At 42.1% G+C, this 8,150-nt stretch overlaps 1 protein-coding gene across 2 annotated transcripts in view; it reads left to right on the top strand.

The window, feature by feature from the left end:
* The first annotated feature begins 4,247 nt into the window (after positions 1–4,247).
* prr36a (proline rich 36a) overlaps positions 4,248–8,150 on the top strand; it is a 53,686-nt gene continuing 49,783 nt past the window's right edge. For both annotated transcript variants that reach the window (XM_085161505.1, XM_085161504.1), the window contains exon 1: positions 4,248–4,603. The gene's annotated coding sequence lies outside the window, so the exon portion shown is untranslated. The remainder of the gene's footprint in view (positions 4,604–8,150) is intronic.

The raw sequence follows: 8,150 nt of genomic DNA, 5'->3' as shown, positions 1-8,150 counted from the left end.
TATTGATGGATTTGCATGAACAATTTACTGATCCAAATCTGGAACTTAATGGTTCTGTCTTCAAAAATAGACTGCATTGCCTCACAGAAACAAAGTCTGGGGTTAAAATCCACCAGCTGGCTGCAAACGTCCTATGTGGAGTTTGCATGTTCTGTCCAGGTTCTAAAGACACGTGTTTTAGGTTGATTGGTGACTTTAAATTAGCTTTCGAGTAACTAATCAATGGTTTCATGTCTGTGTGTTAGCCCTGTGATAGACTGCTAGCAAGCAATTTATTTATATAGCACTTTCAGATCAGCCCCCAGCACAAAGTGCTGTACACTTGACATGCCAGAAATGATACATTGAACAAGTTAAAAATATATATATAAATAATATAAAATAATGAAAAAATATTTTTAAAAAAATAAGATGATAATTAAAATGACATTTAAAATAATAAAATTGGCACAAATAGCAAAAACAATAATAAAATAGTATAAAATGATCATTAGAATTACATTTAAAACAATAAAATCAGCACATTCGATTAAAACAATAAAATCAGGTTCAGACTATGTCATAAGCCAAGGAGTAAAATTGGGTTTTAATGATCTGTCCAGGGGGTACACTGGCACTCACCCTATTACAGCCTATCATATGGGGATAGGCTCCACCCTTACTGTGACCCTGAATTCAAAGTGTAAGAAGATGAAAAGATGGGTAATTCTTAAAAAAATAGATGTAAATTATAAAAAATTTGAAGGTTGTAAGAGCTCTTTCAAGAAAATATAGATCAATATCTCATTGCAGGGACTTGATTCGTGCATGTTCAAGAGTGTATTTCCAGCCTTGCTCTCTCTCTTGTTTTTCTCACTTTCATATGAAAAGCACACACGTGGGGGGCTTTAAAACACATCATGATGATGTTGTAAATGCCTTGTATGTTTCTGCTGAGTTGCTGGGGTGCTGATCTTCCAGAGAGGGTAGATTGCAAATCTTCTGTTAGAGAACACATGAGCTCATTTCCTGGTTGCTGAGCGTCCTAAGCAAGCTTTGGCAGCAGCTCATGCAGCCCATCTTTGCCTTCCACCCACTTAACCTAATATCATCATGCATTATGTAGCCAACCGCTCTGATGGTGCCTCATGTTGGAGTGTGTAAGGCAGAAGGAAAGGTCCACAGTGTAATGTCTCTCATAAACATGGCCCATCCATCTTGTTGGATTAGAGGCTGTCATTATTTTTTTCCACTTGATGTGTGTGAATGTGTAGGACTACTTCACTCAGCACCTTTGATGTTCAGTGAAAGCCCAGAGGGAAAATCGTCTTTCCAAAAGCTTCTAATGGTCTCAGTTGTAGCAGTATGCTATTGTCAGGTGTGGTCCTTTTGTTGATCCCAGTTTGATGCCGCTTGTTCATTTGTGACTCGCCGTTTGAACTTCACAGGCTTTTAAATTAACAAAGCATCCCAGATCAAAGACGCAGGCCTGCAGCAGGAGCAGCGGCAGCGGCGAGGACCGTCTCCTTCCCCCTCATCTTACGCGCCGTGTCACTCAATCTGTATCAGCGCCTGAGTTCCGTTTGGTGTGTCAGCGTGTGTCTCTGTGTGTGGGGGGGCTTTGTTTTGTGTGTGCAGCTGTCCTTACTGTGAGGTGTTTGGGCAGATGGGTGAGTGAAGACCACAGCAAAGAAGCAGATTTAAAAACAAGATAGTGTGTGCATAAAAGCCTTTCAAATTCTCAGTCTATCCTAATTCTGTTAAGGATTTTTTTTTTTAACCGCTGAGCCACACCCTTGTGTAACAACATTATGATCAATCTGAAATGGATGAGCAGGATGTGTGGGGATTACAGCTTTTTTCAGTCCTGTGAAATAATGATGGATTCCATTAGTTTTCAGTTTATGCAACTAAAAGATGGAGACTAAAAATCGTTTCTGCTGGATTCACACCCAGCAGAGGCAGCTTCATGCGACTGGGATTTTGGTTTTTAGGTTTCAGTTTGCGTAAAAAAAAACAGGAAGTGAATAAATCTCCTTAACGCTTTCCTCCATAAACACAACATTGAATGACCTCTCCTGTGGCAAGTTTTGACACCTCAGTACAGATCAGTAAAGATTTGGTTTGATGACCATTAAAATAGTTTCTAAGGGTAGCTGCACAGAGAGAGATCACCCTTCCTAACTTCTGATGCATACCCAGTCGTTTTGTGTCATAATGAGGCAGAAATTATGACAGAAAGCACTCAGTTTAGAAAAGAGCTTCAAGGGTTATTTCTAGTAGGCTTTCAGAGGAGGCAAAGAGTTAAAATAAGAATTAGTTAAACTTTTGGAGGAGCTTTGGGTTTTCCCCCCTCGCTCTGGCGCAGGGCCCCTTCCCGACTGGAAAGGATGACAGGCAGCTGATGAAACAACTGCCAGAGTCCTGAAAGGAGCAGGGATGGAGAGACACATGATTCACACACACTCTCTCTCTCTGTTTCTCAGTCTTCATCGAAGTGTAGTGAGAACGTGTACACCAGCGAGTCCAAGGCTGATGATTTTTTTGCTAAACCTTCATTCTTCCCCTTCACTCAGATTTCTCTCTTTACCCACGGCCTCTCCTTTTAAATAACCTCATTCTTTCTCCGTGCTCATAAGAGAAAACAACAGCTGATGTCAGCTGTCCAAACCCATTTTGCTCTTCTTTGTGTCCTTCTGTCTTTTCAGTGTTTCACTGAGCCTGCAGCTGCAGCTCAAAGTCTCATTGTGATAAGAAAATAAAAGCATGCGTCTAAAACCTATTGTGGGCTCGTACCATAGGGCGGTGGACACTGTACCAAAGTGTGAGCACAGATAATGAACAATTTCAATCTCTTATTCACTTTCTTTGGATATAACTATCCAAACCTGCTGTGCAGCTCTTGCAGTTCTTTGTCAGGAATTTTGGTTTTAAGTACAGATCGCAAACATGTGGGTGAAGGAATCTGAGGCAGAGAGTTTCAGTGGCGTTGTCCCCGCGGAGAAGCAGAGATTCTTGGAAAACTCCTGGTTGAATAAATCACCGCTGGCTCCTAATGAACTGCAGCTTGAATTTAAAAGGACAAAAACAACTCGTATTCTTCTTCTCCTTCTTTAAGCTGCTCCCATAGTAACAACAGCGGCTCATCTCCTTCCTTCTCACCCTATCCCACATCCTTCTCTGTCACATCGATGTCCTCCTCCCCTAAATCCATGAATCTTCCCTGAGGTTTTTGTCTTTTCCTCCTGCTTTCCAGCTCCATGTTCAACATCCTTTCTCCAGTATATCCGCTTTCCCTCTTCTGTACATGTCCAAAGCGCTCGACCTGGGCTATCCCTCTGATCTACTCATTTCTAATCCTGTCCATCCTGCTCACTTCCAATTACTCCCGTCTTTGTGTCAGGACTACCATCTTCAAACCGTACTTCATAGCAGGTCTCGATATCATCTTGTAAACCTTCCCTTTCACTCTTGCTGCTATTCTTCAGCCAGAAGCACTCCTGACACTAATTTCCACCCGATCCAACCTGCCTGCACTCTGTTCTTCACCTATCTCGTGCAATAATAGGGTGAAAATTACACAAAAATGTAAGCAAAATCAACAAGAGAATAGGAAAAAGTAAAGTAAAAGATTAATATTTCACAGAGGAGCTTCATGAGTAAAAATCTAATAAAAGCAGGTACTGTGATGTCAAGGGGTAAAAGATTTTCTCTATCCACAGTTGTGGGAAAAGATGATAAAACAAGGTAGAGGCATGCTGTGCATAAGGCCTATAAGAGGAGTTTAATCTGATATGGTTCCTGTTGTTTACTCCAACTCTGTGCAGCAGCAGGATTAGGTCGTATCTACAAACTGGAGATACTCCATCTTGTTATCCTGGCTTAGGGAGGGTGAAATTGGAAAAAGGACAAGGTTATCTCAGCTTGGTCAGAGCATGTGCTTGTGTTTTAAAAGATGTGTGTGTCTGCAGGACACACACATCTGTGTGCGTGTGTGTGTGTGTGTGGGGGGGGGGTTGTGTTAACTAAGTATTATGAATTTAGTGGTCTTTAAAACGTGCTCACAACTTGCCAGTTGATTATGACTCCTGTCATATGTCATGACACACTGCTATATATTGGCAATACTGGCCCTGTATTTACTTGATATCAGATCGATACCAAAATTTGTAGTATCGCACAGCATTACTGAATTCCTCCCGGACCACCTTGATTTCCAATTTTAAAGTCACGCGCTCACACAGGGACACGGTTTGACTACCACGTCACTCCTGCTTTGCATAACCGCCGGGGCTCGCGCCTTTGATTGGGCCGGCGGTGGGATTTAATCTGCGTTTTCTTTTATGACCGCCACGCTTCGCCTTCAGTCTGCAGCCGGACTCCTCTGCCACTCCTCCCCTTCGGGTCCGTCCTTCATTAAGGGGAGCAGCCCGTCGCCTCCTGCCGCTGCTCAAACGTGGAGGGAAGGAAACGAGTAGGGACGCCCGCCGCTGAACGCGCGGCTCTATTGTTAGTTCAGTAAAATTTACGGCTTCGCCTGCATATTTAGTGCGTTTCGCGTCGTCTTCTGGGCCGAAAGGGGCCGACTGTTTGTTTCCTCGGGAGTCTTAACGACGGCTGAAAGGTAACGGACAATTTACTACGCTGTAACGTTTCTGCCGCGAGCGACATCATTCGAGTTAGGCTACATCTTTGCACAGTTTTCTGCTAAATTAAAAAAATACAGTTCTGCCTAGAAGGGCTCACCCTCTTTGTTTTATTTTAGCATCTCTTAAATGAAGAAAGCAGCGTTTGTTTTGAAGCCAGACGCCCTCTTTGTGGTGTGGAGTGGTCGGTGTGTAGCTTGATGGGATGATGGATGTGAAACGTTAGCACGGAGCTGGGCGGTGGTTCCGGTGTGCCGTTCTGTCTCGGGGTGAAATTTATCCCGATGTACGGTGCTCCAGGTTCTCGGTTTGACAGGGTCTCCGTTGGCATCAGATTCAGTTTACTGAGCAGCTTCACGCCAGCCTCCCCGGCGTACACACGCTATTGTTCTGCGAGGCAGAACGACGGGGCCCTCTGCTAATCGGTGTTATTAAAGCTGCCTTTTGAGGCGTTTAAATCACCCAGAAACTCTAAACCAGACTATTGGGGAGGTAAAATTGGAACCAGGCTTGCAAAGTTGGATATGTGGGCATTTTGTGTTTTCTTTTCCTCATATGGTGTATCTTTAGGCGTTGATCTGAGAATCTTACTTTGCCATTCATGCGAATTCAAGTTCCCCAGTCATTCTAAGCACCGTGCACCTTTTGTTTTCTTGGCACTGCCAGCTTAGTAGTTTCTTTCCAAGATTACCATCAAGGCCTGTTTTCATAGTTGCATCTCTGCACATGGGGTGATCTCACTCACCTAAGTAAGGCAGACTATCAGAGGCACCGTCTGCAGATCTCAATGATAGAGCAATGCTGTTTATCCTCCAGGTTTTGGCTGTGAGTCTGCATTACATAATCACTGTGTTTTGGGGCTTGACTGGGTGTGGTGTGGCAGGGTTTTTGGAATCAGGACCAGTGACTGTCCCTGGCTTCAGAAATGTTATTTACATGCAGGCCCTTGCATTTGGGTGTGTGTTTCTTACTCCCAAACCCATTTCATCACTTGGGTGTGACACAGGGTGTGGATGACACAGCCACATGACACCCACCCTTCTCTGTTTATTCTGACTGTCTGGCTAAGCTCTTAGGCGGTCATCACAGGTTTACTGCTGCTGTGTCCTACTTCAGAGGATGAATCTGGCAAAATCTGCACTTCTGCCCCATTTAAAACGCTCATCGGAAACGAATGGAGAAATGCAGTCACCGTTTAACTGAATTTGAGTGACTTGGCTGGTGTATTTGTGCACTTCCTGGTCACAGATGTCGAGCATATGAAGATGCATCAGATATCTACTGTTTTAGCAGCATATGATGGAGTGTAGCTTTAAAGTTAAGTAAAAGGCTCGCATATTTTGCCAGCCTGTGAACTTGGACACAGCTGTGTTTGATTGGGATTTTTTTCCCCTTCATACTGTACAGCCACTTCCCCTGCCCGCACCCCCGTTTCCTCTTCCTCTTCCCAAAGGTCAAAGCAACCGAGAAGAAGGGCTTGAAATAGTTTTTTCATTTCAGTGCCTTCTGTAACCTTAAACTTCAATGGCTGGATAAAGGGGGATTTATAAACAGGAATGTGCAAGTATTATGAACTTCTTTTTAAAATCCAAACTATCAGTAGCAAATGAAACATTTTTACATTATTAGTACAAGAACTTAAAAAAAAACCCCAAACTACTACGTTGAATCGGAGGAATTGATTTAAGCATTTGCTGCAAGTTCAAGTTCTCTGCACATCCTTCAGCCCTGGTATGCTTGGCTTGTAAACTTTAAGACTTGTTTTATGACTGAGCCTGGGCAGTGGTGCCTAATGGGGAGACTGCAGTTGTTGTTTTATTTCAGGCGTGACGGTCTGTGCGAAAAATGCAGGTGGCTGCGTTTGAGAAATCTAGTGTGACTGGCTTGTGTAAATGGGTACGGTGCACTAGGGAGCAAGTCTGTAACTGATTAACAAACATGTCCTTTTGTTTTGCGTGGAATGCTTCAGATACCTCCTTGTCAAACCTTGCCAGCTACGAGGTGCCTTCAGGTGGATTCTTGGTCGTGTTTGTGTCTGGTTGGAAAAATGCGAAAAGATTAAAAAACTAAAAAAAACAAAAGCACTAACAGTGGCTGCAGCGCTTAGTTTTTTTAACATTCAATTCTCTACACTCCAAATATGTTGCCTATTATGACTTTTCTATGACAGGAAAAAGGTAAAGGACCAGCAACAGTATTAACATAACTGTTACAACACTAACAGACTGTCAGTGCTGGGATTGTTATTTGAGGTGATGGGTAAATAAAAGTGGCAATTTTATGTCTCAAGTTTCACTTTCAGTTTGATAACTGCAGTGATATTCTATAGGATTATTCCTGATTTTTTTTGGCTATTTATTCAGCTTTGCATTGGCTCATCATGTGTGCATCAGCTCTGAGTGGATATGATGTCAGGGGTTCAAATCGTATTCAGTTCAACTCAGGTTTATTCATGTAGTGCTAAATCACTACAGCAGACACTTAAAGACATTTATATTGGAAGGTAAATGCACTAGAATTTTAGAAAGAAACCCCAACAATCCAATGGCCCACTATGAGCAAGCACTTGGCGACTGTGGGAAGAAAAAAGTCCCTTTTAACAGGAAGAAACTTCTGAAAAGATGCTGTAGGTAGTCCAAAAAAAAAGACCTACTGGCAAACTTGTATTAATCATTTTAATTTTTAAAAGAAATTAGAGCTCATGTCCATCAGTCACCTTATTTCATGTCAAAAATCAGAGCAGATGAATGAAAAGCGCATAACCCTTGCACAGCATGGAGTATTTGCATTTTCCTGGAAGTGAGCTGGTTACATCTTGTAACCAGAGTCAGTCTCAGTCCCACACTCATGGAAATTCAATCCACACTTTTGTCATACTATACTGATGTCTGATCTGGTGGAAAGTTCATATGATGATCTTTTTAAAAATTCTGATCAGAATGAAAAATTCCCAATAGCTAGATGTTAACCACCTCCATATCAACAAACCAAACGTGAGTGGTTGTGAGGTAATTAGAATGATGCTCAGTGCTCACACTATGGGACTTTGATATGCAATCAAATTTGCAAACAAAAGGCAGCAAAATGGATGAAAAATGGCTGCAAAAAGACAAATATACTGAGAGAAACCAAATGGGTTCGGATACAGCATCTCATTTTCTAGTCAAGCATTGTGGTAATTTTTATTTATTTTTATTAAATAAAAATGGAGCCAGAAGTGCTCATATTTAAGGGAGCTTTGCTGAGTTATCAGCTTTTACATGCGGTTTATTCGTTTATAATAAATTCACTGGGAAGAAACTCACTTTTACGGTTTTGTTTTCTATTTAAATTGTATTTTATAGATTGGATAGTAGATTGGACACCAGCAGATTTGCATAATGTTAGAGTGGCTCAGAGTCCACTCATGGGAATTTTGAAAATAAAATACTTGCAGCCAGGGGATGAAGTGGGATTTTTGCAGGCAAGATCTCATTATTTGCACTGTGGGACAAAAAAAGTCCTCAGCAACCACAGAATTTGTGC

This window comes from Neolamprologus multifasciatus, chromosome 6, assembly GCF_963576455.1.
Source record: "Neolamprologus multifasciatus chromosome 6, fNeoMul1.2, whole genome shotgun sequence".
NCBI classification, from domain to species: domain Eukaryota; kingdom Metazoa; phylum Chordata; class Actinopteri; order Cichliformes; family Cichlidae; genus Neolamprologus; species Neolamprologus multifasciatus.
This window is presented reverse-complemented; position numbering and strand designations above follow the sequence as displayed.